The sequence below is a fragment of the Lissotriton vulgaris genome, chromosome 4_1, assembly GCF_964263255.1.
Source record: "Lissotriton vulgaris chromosome 4_1, aLisVul1.2, whole genome shotgun sequence".
Classification (NCBI taxonomy): domain Eukaryota; kingdom Metazoa; phylum Chordata; class Amphibia; order Caudata; family Salamandridae; genus Lissotriton; species Lissotriton vulgaris.
Window position 1 is genome coordinate 1,910,401,028 of NC_141691.1, and position 21,615 is coordinate 1,910,422,642.

Consider the following 21,615-nt stretch of genomic DNA (forward strand, 5'->3'; position numbering starts at 1 on the left):
CTGGTCGGTGAGCACCTGGTCTGTAGGGGGGTGGGATTAGTCGAGGGACCTGGGGCTAGAGAATGGCGGGTCCCCTACTTTTTATTTCAACACCCATCCTTTTCTGCCAACGGGAAACGCCCGATGGAATAAATGGTAAAAGTGTGGATCTAAGAGTTGTATAAACATTATTACTACTGTAGGAGGGAGTTGCTTGTTTCAGTAGGCGAGGAAACCTATATTTCATACTTATTTGTTAAAATACATCATTTCAATGGACAGACTCCAAATACACCAAGCTAATACCGGCACACATGACATAATGCAGGGGGTGGCAAATTAAACCGAACAGTGACACAGTCAATAGTTTTGCCGCTTACACACGGAAGAGATGATTCAAGGTTCTCTATGAAGTAGGATCATGCAGGCCAGGAAAGGTGTAGAATGGAACATGCAGGGAAGGGAGACATGGCAGGGGTGCCTCCTGAAGGGAACAGGGTTCTGCCTCATTAAAAACGCAGAGTGCAGAAACGTGGTGCAGGAGGAAGCTCGCCTGAGAGTGCTGCATTTTTGTTCTGAAGCACAGGAAGCTTGGAGGGCTTAGCATTTGGTGAAGGCACAGGCAGGGAATCATGGCCAGGTGGGGACAGGCTGTGTGTAGAAGCACAGATTGCTGGAGGTCTGTGCATGCTTCCTCTGGTACAGGAAGAAACATGGACTGGAGGCAGTGGCGTGCATGCGTTGATAGACTTTTGCCGATGAAGAACTATGCAGGGCTGCATATCTGGTTTGAGGAAAGCAATCAAGGGAGAACAGTTCCTAGAGTTCTGCAGCTGGAGACACATGCAGAGCTGTGAATCTGATGTAGGAAGATGCATACTGGGGAAACCGGCGTTGCAGGAGGTTTGCTGCATACAAAGCCTGTAGAGCGGTGAAGCTGGTGTAGGAGGGCGCGCGTGGGGAGGACAGACACTGCAGGAGTTGAGTGACACAGAACGCATACAGAGATGGGCATCCTATGTAAGAGGGTGCAGGCAGGGGAGGACATGCATGAGTTTTGCAGCACAGGAAGCATGCAGGCAGAGCCGGTGCTGGGCATGGGCAGTGTGGGCAACTGCCCAGGGCCCCGCAGTCAGCTCTCCAACTTGGGGCCTCGCACCAATGCGACACAGTCAGGCCACGGCATGAAAGATGCCACCTTGCAAGTGCACCACCTTATGGAGGCCACTCCACTGGCCTTACTGGTTTGGTGTAAGGGCGAACCTGGGTTGGGGGGGGGGGGGGCAGTGCCAGTTGCAAGAAGGCACATTCCTCAGTTTTGTCCTGCAATTAGGCTTCCTCCACCCCACACTAAACAGTCACTTTAATCACTGATCACCTTCACTCACTTCTGCACTTTTCACTGCTATTACATTCTCAGTTGTTTGTGGACAACCATATTTTTTATGCTTGCAGTAAGACTTGCAAGGTGACGAAATAATAACAACCTTGTTAAAACTATATTTTGTGGAGTGTGTTCTTCATATGTAAATGTTTCCATGATTAACAATGTGAAATATACCAAGAGTACCAAGTATAATTTAACTGAACTAAGAAATTGCTTTGAATTCCGACAGAACCATTGGTTGCGAAGGGATGCAGTCTCAGGAGCAGGGCATCTATTGAGATGCAGATAGCCCAGAATGGGTCAAGTTTATGCAAATTAGAGGGGCCTCCCACATTCTTCTTCTGCCCAAGGTCCCCAAAAAACCTACATCCGGCCTTGCATGTAGAGCTGTGGACCTGGTGACAGAGTGGGCATGCAGGGGAGGACAGGTGTTGCACGGAGTTGAACAACACAGAAAGCACGCAGAGCTGTGGATCTAGTGCATGAGGGCTCTTGCATGCGAGGACAGGTATTACAGGGGTTTTACAACACGAGGAGCATGCTGAGCTGTGTATCTGCACAGGAAGGCAAAGGAAGAAAAGGACTGACTGCTAAGGTTTTATCGCAGACACGAGTATGGAACATCTAGTATCTGACTAAAATAGCAGTCGCTTTAGTCAGTGAGATTTATGGATGGTATAATATCATTTATTTTCCTAGCAGTAAACCAAAAAACTCTGGGTTGATCTTAATTTTTTGTAACATAGCAATTGTAATTGCATTTATATAGCTCAGACTACCCCTGCGGAGGCATACAGCGCCTTACTCCAGAGCTAAGATTTAGTGGGTAATCCAATGGGTATTGGGTATTTCTTGTTGTTGTGATTAGTCTCGTGCTCTAAGGCAAACCATTGTATGCATTTACACCTGTTCTTAGTAGTGGGTTATATTCAGCTGAGTTACATGTGGACATTGGTTGGAAGATGACATGTGAGTTCACTGAACCCTAATTACTGTGAGAGACCCTTTGACCCCCACGGACCCCCATTGCCGACGGTCAACGAGCGCGACACCGAGAACAATGAATATTGGATTCACCGTGATAATATATCAGAATCAACATACCATTTTTGAAAAGATAAAGCCTTTATTAGACTGTGCACCCAGCATCAAGATGGTGTCCGCCCCCCTCTGATCCCGACTCCTGATCAGCCGGACCCCGCACCCAGCAACGGACCTCTCAGACTTGGCCCACGGCATGGACGACGAGGCGCAAAGGACTGAGGGTGCGCCAATGTAGGCATAACCTCACAGGGGTCCGCCACAAGCTCGAGGGAAGTACCGGGAAACTAACCGGCGATCAGAAGCTGCCTCGGACTCCCTCCACAGCAGCATCGTCCAGAAGAAAATCTGGCCCCTAAGTGCCTGCGGTACGTGCCACAGACAATTATCATAGCGTCCTTCACCTGAGGGCAGGGAGCGCACTTCCCCCCCTCTGCACCCCCGGTCCCGACTTCAATTTGAACGGTTCAAAACCGGGGCTGCCTGGACACAAAATGGTGCCCAAGAGACTTTGCAACTGGAACTGACGGGGAGATGGGATACGGCCCGCCGTGGAGATACCACAGTGGAGAACGGGAGGTAGGCTGTGGATCCGTTGTGCCGCCCGCTACCACCTATTCTGGCTTGGGCCGGTCAGATGCACTGCAGAGGGTTATTGCCTGACCTTAAGATGGCTACCTAACTGCCCGGACTGAACCCATCCCGATGCAGCCTCCCTCTCCCCACTGGTATAATTGGTGTGCATTTGAGGCCTCCTAGCACCTGCCATATAGACTGTGGTCCCGAGGCGCCTGTTTCAACCATCTCCAGACATCGGATGGTCGAGAGCGTCTGACACTGTGGCCGCCGTTCCAACCGGTCGTAGCAACACAAGGATACTGGCGAAAATCTCACCCGGCATTTTAACCTCAAGATGGCGCCTGAAAAGGAACGGACCTGCTTTTTGAATGGCTCAAAGCAGATCCTTGGGAACTTTTACCAAACTACCTACCACCTACTCCTCCCCGCTCTACTCCTCTCCACTTTCCTGCTACTGATCTCTGCCCTCACCTGTCCTCGCCCTTAGTCTCCACCCTGTTTACCTGTGAATTTTCCCTCGTCATTTGAGATTTAGCTATTTTGTCTGATGCCCGATGGAGATACCTGGTTTAGCTATAGGGGAGACAGGTCGGGGATTCCCTCCTTGGACTTCACCTACCCAGTCGGTCTTTAGCAAGACTTCCTTTCGTCTCTCCTGTAGTCTCTTCCCGCATCCTCCCTCTATTTATGTCTCTCCTTCTCTCCTTTCTCATGTATTGAGACTGAACTATTTTGTCTGATGCCCGATGGAGCTACCTGGTTTAGCTATAGGGGGGATGGTTCGTGGACTCCCTCCTTGGTCATCACCTACCCAGTAGGCCTTTAGACAGACTTCATTTCGTCTTTCTTTGTTGTCTCTTCCCCTACCCTCCCTTTCTCACCTTCCCTCTACTTTCCATTTATTTTGCCCTCCATGTTCTTTAAATGTTTTCCCATTGTGACCTAGCTATTTGGCCAAAGCCCGGTGGACCTACCTGATAGCTATATAGGAGATGGGTTTTGGGACTTCCCCCTCGACAGTCACCTACCCAGCCTGTCTTTGGGCAGACTTTTCTTCGTCTTTCTGCCGTATCTCCCTCTCACCCCTTCATCCTTACCCCCTCCCCCTCTAAACTTCACTTATCTCGTTTTCTATGCTCTTGTAATTGGAACTGATGTAATCTTGTAATTTTGTGGAACCTCATGTACAGCACTCTGATACCTCCGGGTCTAGCCAGCGCTATATACAACTCTTAAAAAAATTAAATAAATACATTAGATGAGTAAGACAAGCTTATATACTGTGAGGTTGCCTTATAACTTTCAAAGAAGGAGAGGTTGTGATTTTTCAAATGCGTTACTTGTCTCTGAAGATAGTGCTATAGTAGATATTTTGCTAGGCATTAGAATCACGTGAACAGTCTGTCAGCTGCCAATTTACCAATAGACTGCCAATCTAGTCTGGTCAGCTAATCAGCTCTGGGTTTGTAAGCGTAAAGTAATAACTTAATACATGTATAGGGAAAAGTGGAGAACTTCAGGCTGCACTTGAAGGAAGCTGTAAACTCAAGATTATATCAATGTGTGAAAATATACAGGTAAATAATACAAAATTTGAAAATTTGATTCTGTAAATACTATTGCCGATGTCTTCTGACGTTTATCCTCAAGTTTGGCTTCCAGTATTAAATGCAAAGTAAAGTGGTATTCATTTTGAATGCTTCTGGTTTTCATGACACAAGTGGGAGTGAAGGGGACCGATACAGCTTCCCCAGACAGTGCAAGCATATTGTCTGCAATCATGTGACTGAAGGGTGGAGATCCACACTCTCAGGTAGGGAGGATGGTGACAAGATTGCGACCAGAATTAAGTCAGGCTCACCGCGGATCCTTGCCTTCCAAGGATTTTCAAATTAGCTTTCCCTGCCAATGAGGGATTACCCTCTCGCTAGAAACAGGAGAGGTCCCCAGTAAATTCAAGGAGGCTAGAGTAATCCCCCTTCTCAAAAAGATAGGAGCAGACACCATCAACATGAAAAACTATAGGCCCAACTCCCAACTTCCCTTTCTGGCTAAAATGATGGAACAACATATCCTCAAAACTTTGTCGATGTTTATGGAAGAACAACTACTCGGGACAGACAGGCCAGCTTTAGAGCCCACCACAGCACCGAGCTGGTGATGCTGTCCGTTCTGGACGAAATCGGGCTCACAGCTAACAGCAAAACGCTGTGCGATCTGGTCCTCCTTGACCTGTCGGCGGCGTTCGACATGGTCAACCACTGTCAACTCCTGAAAAGAACCCAGGACATTGGCATCGGGGGGACGATACTTCATTGGATTACCTCCTTCCTGACAGATCGCACCCTAAAAATTCAGATGGGTGATTGTGTGTCCGACAGGGGCTCTATAACCAATGAAGTTCAACACGGGTCTGCACTGTCCCACTTCTGTACACCATGTATCTCAGCCCACTAGTGAGGGGCTTGGCCCAAATGGACTGCCGGGTGTTTATCTACGCGGACAACACACAAATTATCTTACAAATTGAAAACACCCCACAAGCCCACACTCTGGTGCAAGACATACTGAGATATGTGGTAAACTGGATGATAGCCAATTCACTTAAGGTCAACCCCGACAAAACGGAGGTATTGGCCATTACTACGGACAGCAACCCGTGGACCACCCAATTTTGACCACAAGAGCTGGGAGACACTCCATCTCCAGCCCGGTGGTAAAAAGCCTGGGTATCAAAATAATTACCAAACTCTCACTGTCCAATCAAGTATCAACTGTGTTTGGGACCTGTGTGGGCCTGCTTAGGCAGTTGAGGAAATTATCACCCGTCCTTTCTTTCTCCACCATGCGTACTGTAGTGGCAGCCTTGATCATGTCCCAACTAGATTACGGTAACACACTTTATATTGGGTTACCGGACAGGTTGCTTGGCAAACTCCAAGTGGTGATGAATGATGCTGCTAGGCTGATCTTTAAGCTCCCCAGACGCACTCAGGCTTCTCCCCTGCTGCAAAACGTGTACTGGCTGCCCATCAGACAGAGGGCTAGATTCAAGGTCCTTTGTATCGCCCACTATGCTCTATATCAGGGGTACTCATAGTACGGCCCGCGGGCCGCTGGCGGCCCGCCTGGACTTAATTGGCGGCCCGCGGACCCTGTGCATGTCCTTCATTGATAAAATTGAACATTAAACAAAGATGATGGCCGCAGGCGCATACGTTGTGAATACGTATTCACAACGTTTGCTCCTGCGGCCATCTTCTTTGCTTTTGTTTGCCTTTGATTGGACTGCGCCCCTGTGACGTCACCCCCGGCACCCGGCGCAAAGCACAGGCCCTTTAAAAGTCAGCTGTAACTAGCGCTGTTACAGCTGACTTTTAAAGGACCTGTTAAGGAGCTTCCTGTGTCCATGGTGACGTCGACGGCCCTCTCTGCAGCTGCCCCGGAGAATCTTCATCGCATTAGAGCAGCCGGGGAGAATCTTCACTTTCGTCGTGTTCCTTGCAGCAGCCCGGGAGAATCTTCACTGAAGTCCTCGCTGCCCCCAGCCACTGAGATCTTCACTACCGCCGTAAAGTCTTCTGCCTCGATAGGCAAGTTAACTACGGTCATATTGTGTTAGGGGTGGGGCTCGGGTGAGGGGCACCTCAAGATGCGATGCCCCTGCATGAAGGAGTGTGTGTGGGGAGGGGGGGGGGGGGCCCGGGGGCTGGACTCCTCAGCTTTCTTTATTTATGCATTGTTCTCTCGCGCGGAATTTATCCGAAGGTGTCAGAGGCCTCACAATACGAACAGAGCTGGTACAAGAGAACAATTACGTGTGAACAAATTACAAAAGCAAACGTTACATTGCATGAGCCAAAAGTGACAATCGTGAGTAAACAAAATACAAGAGGTAGGAAACGGTGCAATATAGGAGGAAAAAGTGACATGTGTGAAGGTTACAAAATCGTACAAAGTACACGTCACGGTATAATACTGCAATAAATGGAGGACTTTCAAACACAAGAACAAAGAACAAACGTTACTTTGGCAATGGTGGCACTTGTGCAAGTATGGAAAGCAAGCAAAATGTGAGAGGTAGCAAACAGTGTGTTACAACAGAAAAGTGGCGTGTGCATGTTAGAGGGGCTCTGGGGGGAGACGTGCATTTTAGAAGCATCCTTTGTCCTGTGGCCTGCAGGATAGCTACTGGGGGTGTGCGTGGGCTACACCTGAGCTCGGGGGACTGAAAGCAAACGTGCTTAATTTGTGCCGGCACAGCAATGAAGCACGCTGAACAGGGGTCCGAGAAGCAAATAGAAAGTGAGTGGGAGACAAGGGGGGAGAGAAAGAGATAAGGGGAGAGGCGATGGAAAGGGAGGGGAGGTGACTGGGGAGGGATGGAAAGAAAGGTGAGTAAACGGAATGGAAGTGAAGATGGGGCAGTGAAATGTAGATGGGGCAGTGAAATGAAGATGGGGCAGGGACGTGAAGATGAGGCAGGGAAATGAAGATGAGGCATTCCGACAGCCCATGATGTCCCAGACATACTGACATGATGTGCTCCTCTGACAGCTGCCCTACCCAAAATTATTTTAATTAAAATGCCCTGTGTAAAAGAAAAATATGTTTCCTTTTTTAGGTCTCGCCCTGGAATTCGCATCCGAAGGATGCGTCCAGGGTCGGAGACTTATAGCTGCCTGACACCGGGGAATGAGGGACACAAAACTGTGACGAGCGTGGATTGAGCTGCGTGCACGCGCGTCAACATTCACGCATGCGCACATCACAGCCGCGCACATCACAGTCACAGCCACACCTCCTCCCTCCCCCCCCCTTCGCCGCCGCCGCCGCACCTACACACACACACACAGAGCAGGCTGTTCACAACACATGCACACGCAGGCAGACACTAGCGCACACATACAGACACACACTACACCTCCCCAGGCGGCCCCCCCCCCCGCCCGCCGCCGCCGCCGCCCCCCAGCCGCCGCCGCCCCCGCCCCCCCAGCCGCCGCCGCCCACACACGAGAGTACACGCACAGACAATCCCCCCGCCCCGCCCCGCCTGCAAGCTCTCACTTACCGGCTCGGTGTGCAGGTTCCTGGGCCGTCTTTTGGCACGCCGCAGGGGTCTCCTCACCACTCGGGAGCCCCGTGTTGCCTCTGTTACCATGCAGTCTGCCCTCGCTCTTTCGCCCGGTCTCTCTGAAGCGCCCCGGGACTTCAGCGTGAAGCCTGCATGTTTCGGACGTCCTCCTCGGCAGTTACTTCCTGTTTCTTTGACGAGCCCCGCCCACGTCCAAACAAAGGCTGCCTGACTTCCAGAGTGCGCCCGCGATGAAGAGACGGCCATTTTGTCAGCACACAAGCACCTAGCACTGTGTTTATTTGCATACTGGACTGTCACTGTGCTTTCGGTAACGACGTACAGCTTCGGAGACTGCACACGTTGTAAGCATATTGTGGTGCACGTACAACAGACAGCTGAGTGCATAATCAATCTATGTGAGCAAAGAACATGTTTTCATAACCCTTGCTATCCTTTCCATTTAATTGTTTTGTTCCATTATTTGATTACATTTCCTGATATTTGACAAATGATTTCCGTGTACATGCAGAGGATTAAGCAATTGCAGTGAAAGGACACGCTTATGATGCTATCGCTAATTCTGTGGTTTTATGTATGTCCTGGTGAAATTTCTGTTACACAGTGTAATCTCAGTTAATTTCTGGCATTTGCTTTACATTTGTGATGAAATCATGGCAATTACGTGATTACACCGTGACCAGATCAAGTAAAGAAGCTTCTGTTCGGGTCAATATCCCATGGCATAAACACAGGAAACAAGGTTTGCAAAGAGAACGTGTGCAGATGCTGTTCGTGCACGCGTGATTTTGCGACTTTTTCTTAGTGCAAAATATGTCCTTGTATCCAAGAATGAATGCGAGGATGTACATGGCAAAACAGCTGCCAAATGCTGGACCGATGTTTTTTTGTTATTTCGTGTACTTATTGAAGAATTCCATGTATTTTTTGCAAAAGAATTTACGCAAATATCGCACACTCCTAATATTATATTACATTTCCTATTAATTATCACACACCATTTGCACACAATTGCTAAGGTTATTCTTTCTGAAGGATTTATCTTCATGTTGGGTTTTTTGTTTTCATTATGACGGAAATGAACCTCAACTACGCAGCTAGGGCATGTTTAAAAAAAAATTATTTCTGAATGCAGTGCACATTTTGTGCCTTGCTTCTCTTGGAGCGTGGGGACGCAGAGCCTACATGGAGTGGCTGTATAAAGGACATAGCACCACTTTTTATTGAATAGAAGGTCAATATTTTATTAAGCGTAACATGAGCATACGTGCATAGAGGATGGGCTGGTGGAAGGCTGGGAGAGAATTACAGGCAGTGATGCGGAGAATTTCCCCGTGTTCGTTGATTACAGTTTCCAAGCAGCTGTGAGCACCAAGAGATTACGGTGCGTCCGCTCTTGTTCCTTGAAGACTCTTACTCTAGCGCTCTCTAGTTTGCTGTCTTGCCTGTGGGCATTTGTCCCCAGCCAGATTGCATCTTTAATCTGTGTGGTTTCTGCATGTCGTAAACTCTATCCCAATATTAATAGCTTTTTCGTTTTTTTTTCCTTTCTAATTTACATGCGCTTAATTTATTTCATGCCAGCCTTTTAAATCAGAAACGCGCTCCGATTAAGGTCCATTGAGAGCTTTACATTACTGTTGCATGTGTGAGTGCAGAGTGCGTGCAGAGTGACAGTGAGTGCAGAGTGCGTGCAGAGTAACAGTGAGTGCAGAGTGAGTGCAGAGTGAGTGCAGAGTGACAGTGAGTGCGGAGTGACAGTGAGTGCGGAGTGACAGTGAGTGCAGAGTGACAGTGAGTGCAGAGTGACAGTGAGTGCAGAGTGACAGTGAGTGCAGAGTGCGTGCAGAAACAGTGAGTGCAGAGTGTGTGCAGAGTGCAGAGTGCGTGCAGAGTGACAGTGAGTGCAGAGTGACAGTGAGTGCAGAGTGACAGTGAGTGCAGAGTGACAGTGAGTGCAGAGTGACAGTGAGTGCAGAGTGCGTTCAGAAACAGTGAGTGCAGAGTGCGTGCAGAGTGACAGTGAGTGCAGAGTGCGTGCAGAGTGACAGTGAGTGCAGGGTGAGTGCAGAGTGCGTGCAGAGTGACAGTGAATGCAGAGTGAGTGCAGAGTGACAGTGAGTGCAGAGTGAGTGCAGTGACAGTGAGTGCAGAGTGACAGTGAGTGCAGAGTGACAGTGAGTGCAGAGTGACAGTGAGTGCAGAGTGACAGTGAGTGCAGAGTGCGTGCAGAAACAGTGAGTGCAGAGTGCGTGCAGAGTGACAGTGAGTGCAGGGTGCGTGCAGAGTGACAGTGAGTGCAGGGTGAGTGCAGAGTGACAGTGAGTGCAGAGTGACAGTGAGTGCAGAGTGACAGTGAGTGCAGAGTGACAGTGAGTGCAGAGTGCGTGCAGAAACAGTGAGTGCAGAGTGCGTGCAGAGTGACAGTGAGTGCAGAGTGCGTGCAGAGTGACAGTGAGTGCAGAGTGCGTGCAGAGTGACAGTGAGTGCAGAGTGCGTGCAGAGTGACAGTGAGTGCAGAGTGACAGTGAGTGCAGAGTGACAGTGCGTGCAGAGTGACAGTGAGTGCAGAGTGACAGTGAGTGCAGAGTGACAGTGAGTGCAGAGTGACAGTGAGTGCAGAGTGCGTGCAGAGTGACAGTGAGTGCAGAGTGCGTGCAGAGTGACAGTGAGTGCGGAGTGACAGTGCGTGCAGAGTGACAGTTAGTGCAGAGTGCGTGCAGAGTGACAGTGAGTGCGGAGTGACAGTGCGTGCAGAGTGACAGTGCGTGCAGAGTGACAGTGAGTGCAGAGTGACAGTGAGTGCAGAGTGCGTGCAGAGTGACAGTGAGTGCAGAGTGTGTGCAGAGTGACAGTGAGTGCAGAGTGCGTGCAGAGTGACAGTGAGTGCAGAGTGCGTGCAGAGTGACAGTGAGTGCAGAGTGAGTGCAGAGTGACAGTGAGTGCGGAGTGACAGTGAGTGCGGAGTGACAGTGAGTGCAGAGTGACAGTGAGTGCAGAGTGACAGTGAGTGCAGAGTGAGTGCAGAGTGAGTGCAGAGTGACAGTGAGTGCAGAGTGAGTGCAGAGTGACAGTGAGTGCGGAGTGACAGTGAGTGCGGAGTGACAGTGAGTGCAGAGTGACAGTGAGTGCAGAGTGACAGTGAGTGCAGAGTGAGTGCAGAGTGAGTGCAGAGTGACAGTGAGTGCGGAGTGACAGTGAGTGCGGAGTGACAGTGAGTGCAGAGTGACAGTGAGTGCAGAGTGACAGTGAGTGCAGAGTGACAGTGAGTGCAGAGTGACAGTGAGTGCAGAGTGACAGTGAGTGCAGAGTGCGTGCATAAACAGTGAGTGCAGAGTGCGTGCAGAGTGCAGAGTGCGTGCAGAGTGACAGTGAGTGCAGAGTGACAGTGAGTGCAGAGTGCGTGCAGTGACAGTGAGTGCAGAGTGCGTGCAGAGTGACAGTGAGTGCAGAGTGCGTGCAGAGTGACAGTGAGTGCAGAGTGACAGTGAGTGCAGAGTGACAGTGAGTACAGTCACTCAGCACCACCACATTATCACTCAGAACCACCACAGCACCACTCAGAACCACCACAGCACCACTCAGCACCACCACAGCATCACTCAGCACCACCACAGCACCACCACAGCACCACCATAGCACCACTCAGCACCACCACAGCATCACTCAGCATCACCACAGCCCCATTCAGCACCACCACAGCCCCATTCAGCAGCACCACAGCATCACTCAGCACCACCACAGCACAAATATGTTCTCTCAATGTTTCAAGCTTTATTACAAATGTCACAAAAAGATGTTAATATTTCACTTCTGTTCTTGGATTTCGTTACAATAAAATACACTGAACATAATCTTCACAAAAGTTATTTACAAAAGTTTAAGCTATTGCCATTATAAATTACAATCACTTTTATTAAGTATTAAAAAAAATTAAAAGCCATTGTTATTTGTAATATCAATACATCTAAGTCACGTAAATACAAATGTTGCATTACAAATGCTATAGGTGTCACATTTGCGAAAGTTATAACTATTGGCATTGTAAATGACAAAGCTATTAATTTAGCTATTTTCAAAACCAACACATAAATGAACATTTGGTGAATTACCATTAAAATATTTGACTTTTTTACTAAGATATTATTGTACTCTTTTATGCAAACAAAATTTAGATACTGCATAAATAACTTTAATAAAACATATTTTATATATAGCTTTTTATGTAAAAAAATAACTATAGCACAAAGCAAAAAACAATTGCCATTTACAATGCTAATAGCTCAAACTTAAATAATGCGAGACCTATTGCATTGCAAATGCTTGTTTTTAAAGATTTGCATTTCAAATAATAGTAGCCAAAAACTGAAAACCTATTTCAGGGTTTCTGATGGTAAGTTTTTCTTTTGTCAAATTGTGTTTAATTAAAAAAATAGAGTTGCAGTAGCATGTGCTTCATTCTAGGGGAGGAATAATACGGAGTGGATCACAATAAGGAACTGTAAAAGGGGATTGTTTTATTGTCAAGTTAAGTGCTAAACCAGATCAAAACAGGAACTCACATATGAGCAATGGGAGTGGAGTCACAGACATTACTTGCAGTAATATTAGTGAGCTACTGCTGTATTACAATATTGAAAACAGTTACTAGCCATGATTATAAAATGTAAACACGTTGAGAATTTAGGCGAGTGCACCTGTGCACTTTCAGTGACTGGGCCAAACACGGCATCAAGCTCTCAATTCATTGCAATCTTGCCAAGGCTAGACCTTTTGGCTTTGCTAATGCTTGCTTCCTTGTACGTACTTTCAGCTAGCTGGAGATATTTAGGAAGCTGCATTGTTGAATTATATAACGTAATAAGCTGTAACTGGGCAATGAAATGCCAAACAATTACTAACAATTGGGATGTTTTGCTCTTTCTGGCCACACCTGACTCCTAATAAAAAAATACTATAAACATGTGCTGCATGTAGTTAAATCTGCTTTGGAAGTACAGCACTGTCTAGTAATGTTTTGAAACGGCAGTGGTCTTTTTTTACCCCCTTTAGCCCCGCCCCCAAATGACCCCGCCCCAAATGACCCCGCCCCCACCGATGCGGCCCTCTGCCAAAACCACACTGTAAATTCGGCCCCGTGAGAAAGTTTGTGAGTACCCATGCTCTATATGGACAGGCCTCAAGATACATCAAAGAACGCCTGGGGAAATACATCCCCGGCCGCACCCTAAGGTCTTCCATCAGTGGCGTAACGAAACATGAGGGGGCCCCCCTGCAAACTACATGGAGGGGGCCCCCCTCCCATCCTCCATGCCTGTCTAGAGCTCTCAGGCCAGCGACCCGCCATACTGCAGGGGATGCGGGCGATTGTTACGCCACTGTCACCAATGCAGCCGTTAATAGTAACACTGGATGGTGGAGTTAAAGGTTGGGCTTAGTCTGCCAGCAGGCTATCATAGGTGGTGGTCCATTCATTACAGGGTCCCTGCCATCAGTAGGCCGGGGAAGTTTGCCCAATTTTAGGTGGGTTTCCTGATGCAGACTCCTGTCATGATATACAACATCGGGCCCACTCATCGTTTAGTTTTGACAAAAGTGCATTCACTGCTCCTTCCCGTTTCCGTTTTAAAACATTGGACAAAGCGACAATGCAGTATTTCAAAAGCAGATATAACTACAAAGAGCACATTTTGATAATACATTTTTATTTTTATTAGACAATAGCAATCTTAAGAGGCATTGCATAGCTTCATACGCACTTTGACCCCAATTCCATCACAGTCTCTCTCTCTCTGTCAGTCAGTATCTCTCTTTCAGTCAGTCAGTCTATCTCTCTCTGTCATTCAGTCTCTCTTAGTCAGTCACTCTCAGTCAGTCAGTCTCTCTCTCTCTCTCTCTCTCTCTCTGTCTCTCTCTGTCAGTCTGTCAGTCAGTCCCTCTCTGTCAGTCAGTCTCTCTCTCTGTCAGTCAGTCTATCACTCTCTATCATTCAGTCTCTCTCCGTCAGTCTCTCTCAGTCAGTCAGTCAGTCTCTCGCTCTCTATCTGTCTCAGTCAGTCTCTCTCTGTCAGTCTCTCTCTGTCAGTCTCTCTCTGTCAGTCTCTCTCAGTCAGTCTCTCTCTGTCAGTCTCTCTCAGTCAGTCTCTCTCAGTCAGTCTCTCTTAGTCAGTCTCTCTGTCAGTCTCTCTCTCTGTCAGTCAGTCTCTCTCTCTCTCTGTCAGTCTCTCTCAATCAGTCTCTCTCAGTCTGTCAGTTTCTCTCTCTTAGTCAGTCTCTCTCTCTGTCAGTCAGTCTCTCTCTCTGTCAGTCAGTCTCTCTCTCTCTGTTAGTCAGTCTCTCTTTCTCTGTCAGTCTCTCAGTCTCTTTCTCTCTCTGTCAGTCTTTGTCAGTCAGTCTCCCTCTCTGTCAGTCAATCTCTCTCTGTCAGCCAGTCTCTCTCTCTCCCAGTCAGTCTCTCTCTCTCCCAGTCAGTCAGTCTCTCTCAGTCAGTCATTCTCTCTTTACCCCAGTCAGTCAGTCTCTCTCTCGCTCTGTCAGTCAGTCTCTGTCAGTCAGACTCTCTCACTCAGTCAGTCTCTCTCTCAGTCAGTCTCTCTCTCAGTCAATCTCTCTCCAAGTCAGTCTCTCTCCAAGTCAGTCTCTCTGACAGTCAATCAGTCTATCTCTCTGTCAGTCAGTCTCTGCCTCTCTCTCTCACTCTCTCTTTCTCAGTCAGTTTCTCTCTACCTTAGTCAGTCTCTGTCAGTCAGTCAGTCTCACTCTCAATCAGTCTCTCTCTCTCTGTCAGTCAGTCACTCTCTCTCTTAGTCAGTTTCTCAGTCAGTCAGTCTCTACTCTCTCTCCATTCTCTCTCTCAACTCTGTCCACTCTATCTCTACTGTCTCTCTCTCCACGGTCTCTCCTCTGTCTCTCTCTCCACTTTCTCTCTCCACTCTCTCACTATCTCTCTCTCCACTGTCTCCCTCCACTGTCTCCTTCCACTGCCTCCCTCTACTCCCTCTCTCTCCACCCTTTCCCCCTTCTCTCTCTCTCCACTCTCTCTCTCCACTCTCTCTCTCCACTCACTCTCTCCACTCACTCTCTCCACTCACTCTCTCCACTCACTCTCTCCACTCACTCTCTCTCCACTCACTCTCTCTCCACCCACTCTCTATCTGCTGTCTCCCTCCACTGTCTCTCTCTCCACTGTCTCTCTCTCTCCACTGTCTCTCTCTACTCTCCACTCTCTCTCCACTCTCTCTCCACTCTCTGTCTCTCTCTCCACTCTCTCTCTCTCTCTCCACTCTCTCTCTCTCTCCACTCTCTCTCTCTCTCCACTCTCTCTCTCTCTCTCTCTCTCTCCACACTCTCTCTCTCTCTCCACACTCTCTCTCTCCACTCTCTCTCTCCACTCTCTCTCTCTCTCTCTCTCTCTCCACTCTCTCTCTCTCCACTCTCTCTCGCTCTCTCTCCACTCTCCACTCTATCTCTCTCCACTCTCTCTCTCCACTCTCTCTCTCCCCTCTCTCTCTCTCTCCACTCGCTCTCTCCACTCGCTCTCTCCACTCGCTCTCTCCACTCGCTCTCTCCACTCGCTCCCTCCACTGTCTCTCTCCACTCTCTCTCCACTCTCTCTCTCTCCACTCTCTCTCTCTCCACTCTATCTTTCTCTCCACTCTCTCTCTCTCCACTCTCTCTCTCTCTCTCTCCACTCTCTCTCTCTCTCTCTCTCTCTCCACTCTCTCTCTCTCTCCACTATCTCTCTCCACTCTCTCTTTCTCCACTCTCTCCAGTGTCTCTCCATGCTCTCTCCATTCTCTCTCCACTCTCTTTCTCTCCACTGTCTATCTCCACTCTCTATCCACTGTCTACTCTCTCTCCACTGTCTCTCTCCACTCTCTCTCTCTCTCTCTCTAGCCACTCTCTCTCTCCACTGTTTCTCTCCACTGTTTCTCTCCACTCTCTCTCTCTCTCTCTCTCCACTCTCTCCCACTCTCCCTCACAAAGTAGTGTGCATTCCATGGGTGTCCGCAGAAATGTTTCCAGGGGGGGCACATTTTTAACTTCATCTCCATCCCCCTTGCACCCTTCTCTCCTCTGCCTTGCACCCTTCTTGCCCTCCCTCTTGCACCTTTTCCCCCTCCCCCTTGTATCCTTCTCCCCCTCCCCTTGTACCCTAGTCCACCTCCACCTTGAACCCTTTTCTACCTTGCACCATTCTCCCTCTGCCTTGCACCCTTCTCCCCTCTGCCTTGCACCCTTCTCCCCCTCCACCTTGCACCCTTCTCCCCCTCCGCCTTGCACACTTCTCTACCTTGCATCCTTTTCCTCTCTGCCTTGCACCCTTCTCCCCCTCCGCCTTGCACCCTTCTCCTCTCTGCCTTGCACCCTTCTCCCCTCTGTCTTGCACCCTTCTCCCCTTTACCTTGCACCCTTCTCCCCTTTGCCTTGCACCCTTCTCCCCTTTGCCTTGCACCCTTCTCCCCTTTGCCTTGCACCCGTCTCCCCTCTGCCTTGCACCCGTCTCCCCTCTGCCTTGCACCCGTCTCACCCTCCGCCTTGCACCCTTCTCTACCTTGCACCCTTCTCCTCTCTTCCTTGCACCCTTCTCCCCTCTGACTTGCACCCTTCTCCCCTCTGCCATGCACTCTTCTCCCCCTCCGCCTTGCACCCTTCTCTACCTTGCACCCTTCTCCTCTCTTCCTTGCACCCTTCTCCTCTCTGCCTTGCACCCTTCTCCCCTCTGCCTTGCACCCTTGTCCCCTCTGCCTTGCACCCTTCTCCCCCTCCACCTTGCACCCTTCTCCCCCTCCGCCTTGCACCCTTCTCTATCTTGCACCCTTCTCCTCTCTTCCTTGCACCCTTCTCCTCTCTGCCTTGCACCCTTCTCCCCTCTGCCTTGCACCCTTCTCCCCTCCGCCTTGCACCCTTCTCCCCTCTGCCTTGCACCCTTCTCTTCTCTGCCTTGCACCCTTCTCCCCTCTACCCTGCACCCTTCTCCCCCTCCGCCTTGCACCCTTCTCTACCTTGCACCCTTCTCCTCTCTTCCTTGCACCCTTCTCCTCTTTGCCTTGCACCCTTCTCTTCTCTGCCTTGCACACTTCACCCCTCTGCCTTGCACCCTTCTCCCCTCCACCTTGCACCCTTCTCCCCTCTGCCATGCACCCTTCTCCCCTCTGCCTTGCACCCTTCTCCCCTCCGCCTTGCACCCTTCTCCCCTCCGCCTTGCACCCTTCTCTTCTCTGCCTTGCACCCTTCTCCCCTCTACCCTGCACCCTTCTCCCCCTCCGCCTTGCACCCTTCTCTACCTTGCACCCTTCTCCTCTCTTCCTTGCACCCTTCTCCTCTTTGCCTTGCACCCTTCTCTTCTCTGCCTTGCACACTTCACCCCTCTGCCTTGCACCCTTCTCCCCTCCACCTTGCACCCTTCTCCCCTCTGCCTTACACCCTTCTCCCCTCCGCCTTGTACCCTTCTCTACCTTGCATCCCTCTCCCCCTCTGCCTTGCACCCTTTTCCCCCTCTGCCTTGCACCCTTCTCGGCCCCCCTCCTCCCCTCCTGCGGATGCCCATGGTGTGTTCTAACAAGAGGGCTTACCTGAGGGCACCATTTTGCTACCTCGTCCCTTCTCATGTGAGCTTTGCCCTGGAGAATGCTCTCTCTGGGGGCCCCCACTCCCACCCTTGTCAGGGTCCCGAGCACTGCTCTGTGCTGTCTCCTGCTCTTGCTCTCTGAGGCCCCCACCCCACCCCATCCTTGTCCCTGTCTCTTCTCTTCTCTTGTGGGATGGGGCCCCCAGCCCATCTTTGTCCCTGTCTCTTCTCGGGTGGGGCCTGTCCCTGTCTCTTCTCTTGTGGGATGGGGCCCCCACCCCATCCTTGTCCCTGTCTCTTCTCTTCTATTGTGGGATGGGGCCCCCACCCAATCCTTGTCCCTGTCTCTTCTCGGTGGGGCCTGTCCCTGTCTCTTCTCTTGTGGGATGGGGCACCCACCCCATCCTTGTCCCTGTCTCTTCTCTTCTCTTGTGTGGTGGGGCCCCCACCCAATCCTTGTCCCTGTCTCTTCTCGGTGGGGGCCTGTCCCTGTCTCTTCTCTTGTGGGATGGGGCCCCCACCCCATCCTTGTCCCTGTCTCTTCTCTTCTCTTGTGGGGTGGGGCCCCCACCCAATCCTTGTCCCTGTCTCTTCTCGGTGGGGGCCTGTCCCTGTCTCTTCTCTTGTGGGATGGGGCACCCACCCCATCTTGTCCCTGTCTCTTATCTTCTCTTGTGGGGTGGGCCGGGCCCCCACCCAATCCTTGTCCTTGGCTCTTCTCTTCTCTTGTGGGGTGGGGCCCCCACCCGTGTCCCTGTCTCTTCTCTTGTGGGGTGGGCTTTGCTTATCAGAGGAGAGAGTGGGGGGCCGGGCTCTGTACTGCCTCAGAGGAGCAGTGGACTGCTGTCTCTGGGGCCCGTCCTTGTCCCAGGCCTGCCTCCGGCTCTGACTGAAGAGAAACAATGTTGATACTTTGTTTCTCTTTAGTCAGAGGGAGGGGGTGAGGGGAACGGAGCAGGCTGCACCTGCTTCAGACACAGAGGGAGAGAGGCTTGCTTCAGCGCAGGCCTCTCTCACACAGCCCTCAGAAGAGCTGAGGGGGCCCCCTTCATTAACTGTAGAGAGTGAGGCCCCCCCCCGCACTGCGGGGGCGTTTGTTACGCCCCTGTCTTCCATGGATGGCCTACTAACCTGCACACAGTTTAATCACACAACTAAAGGAGGGTGAGCCTTTTCTGTCCTCATCCCGCATCTGTGGAGTAGGCTGCCAGGCCACCTCCGGTCCGAAAAAGCCCTCCTTCCATTCAGGAAGAAACTGAAGAATATACTTTTCACAGAATCCTGGGCATATCATAGACCCCTCAGGGGCTAACATTCACTCGTGGGACTATAGCTAATCTTCTCGCAGCACTTAGAGTCCTGCCGGTAGTAAGCTCTCTACAAATCACAATTAACATAACCTAACATAACAGGTGACCGATGGTGACAGGACTCCCCATAGAATGGCAATGAAGAATTTGTTAGCCAGGGGCTGCTGTTAGTTGTCCTGAAGAACCACCATTAGTGAATTGTAGGGTGATGGGTGGAAACTGAAGATGCTATACTGCAAGGGGAAGGGGGTATTTAGGTGAGGTGTAGCATTTTGTCTTCTTTGATTACACTTTCAACTGGACTGATGATAAATAAGTGCAGAACAATCATACCGTTTTGTGCCTCTAGTCTGTGCTTCAGGCTGGAGACTACCGTACTGTGAGGGGCTTCATTGCAACAAAGGCTGCGCCTGGAGAGCAGTCTGGAAAGGGCATTTGAAAGGAGAACCACCCAAACCAGTTCTGCAGCAATGACGGTACACAATAAAGTGCCTTTGATATATTACATAAGTAGGACTTCCATCAGTCCATCTTTGAAGAATGGAATAGATGGGTCTGGTCTAATCCCTTTTGGGATTTTACTTGATGTTCTGGGTGATTGGGGGTGGAGGTTTTTTCACATTCTGTATTCCGTACAGGAAAGAGAAATGGGAACTGTTCCCTGAGAGTCACATGACTGTTAGGTAAAGATGGTGCTATGCTAGTTTATGGAGTGCGGGTTTTCAAGCAGAGTATATTTTTGCATTTTAAATAATCCAGAGTTGTCATTTTCCCTTGAAGCAGTGTAGGTGCTGCAAGGGGTGCGGCAGAAACCGAAGTCTTGTTACAGTGAGGCAGAAAAACCATCTCTCTCTCTCTTTCTATCACTCTCCGGGTCAGTCATGGGGTGCACCTCCTTACAAGGGTGGGGTGGGTAGAATCTGAGCTTCTCCCATGAATTGCTCTAATTTGCACCACTGAGGTTATTTTCTCAGTGCTCAGAATGGTTGGGCCGATCCCAAGGCTTCTAGGACATAGGATTTGATCAGTGGCGTAACAAAACTTGAGGGGTCCCCCCTGCAAAGTACATGGAGGGTGCCCTCCATGCTGCCAGGCCCCAGTTAGGAGCTTTCAGGCCAGGGGCCTATCGCCCATGCACAGTGCCAGTGCAGCCACTTGAAGCTTGGGGTCCAGCTCGAGGACTGCAGGGGCTGATGTTACGCCACTGGATTCGATGGGGATGGACAGATACTGAGACTTTCTGCCTGGTCTACCTATTGCTAGCTACCCTGAACCAAGGCAATTGATTTTTAAACACAGGGTACCTGGATTGACTGAAACATACAGCAGCCGTTCCTACTTCAACATAGTCAAACACCAACACAAAAAGCATTACAGTCCCATCATGGTGAGAGGAACTAATGCACTACGAAACTAAACATACAGCAGCACAGATTAGACACGGCACAAGCAGTAGATACAAACACAAAGCACTGTTGCCCTATTCTTGTGCGCTGAGCACACTAGAGAAGAAACACAGCACATCTTGGCGGCGCAACTCCTCACAAACACCACATCAGAGGACAACACTAGATGCCAGTATGGGGTCTGACAAAAGCCAACATCGACAGACAAAAGCAACAATTCCTTACCACTCAGAACTGGTCCGGTACAAGAGGACCCTGGTAAAAGTAATCCATATGACTCCCAAAATAATCTTTCAGCTGTAACCACTGACCCACTAGTTAAGAAGGAAAATCTTTTTTGCAATTTCATCATGCGTACTGGTATGGTTGAAGCCCAAGGTGGGCAGGTCAGTGTACTTCTCTGCTTATTTAGCTGGCAGGTTTATCCGTGGTGGTGAAACGCCCTTGTGTGCAAAGCAGTAAATTTATCAAAACTGTTGTGTCCACCCAACATCCGCTTCCGCTGAGCAGCCGGTGGACTTTAATACACTAAGCGTTGACCAGGCAGTAAAATTGGACTAAAAGGAACAGCGCCGGCTTTCCAATGATGAAAACAGGTATGTATTGACAAAAGGCTGTCTTCTTTAATTAGCATCCTTGCTGATAAACACTGCGCCATCTTTGCTGCGCTGGAGTTTGCCACAGCTAATAGTGAGGCTTATGACTTTCCACCCATGCAGCTCCACCTGGCTGTCCACAATATCAGTTCAGAAAGTAGCCCAGCGTCATTCAGCTGCCACTCTCAAAAGCACAAGCAGATACGACCATTTAAATCGTTTCAATCGAACTCAAACACTAAGCTGTAGAAAGAGCTGTGTGTGGACAAGTTAGGAGAGCCCTTGCTGGCTCTGGTCTCATTTCCCACTTGCTACCTCAATTAGAAGAGAGGCCCTTGAGTTGTTTTTTTCTTTCTGCCTACCACCATAATTAGGATAGAAACACCTGAGGATCAGGCCTTATTTGCCACCCAAAAACAATGGGAAGAGAGGCCCTCCTTAAGATGGTCTCTGCCTCTCTGCTGCCACCATAATTAGGATAGAAACACCTGAGGATCAGGCCTTATTTACCACCCAAAAACAATGGGAAGAGAGACCCTCCTTAAGATGGTCTCTATCTCTCTGCTGCCACCATAATTAGGATAGAAACACCTGAGGATCAGGCCTTATTTCCCACCCAAAAACAATGAGAAGAGAGACCCTCCTTAAGAT

The 21,615-nt window shown here is 49.7% G+C and overlaps 1 protein-coding gene across 2 annotated transcripts in view; it reads right to left on the minus strand.

Annotated features, from left to right (window-relative positions):
* The window catches only part of LOC147724708 (CMP-N-acetylneuraminate-beta-galactosamide-alpha-2,3-sialyltransferase 1-like), a 237,309-nt gene that overhangs the window by 184,432 nt on the left and 31,262 nt on the right, over positions 1–21,615 (minus strand). The gene's annotated exons all lie outside the window — the stretch shown is intronic.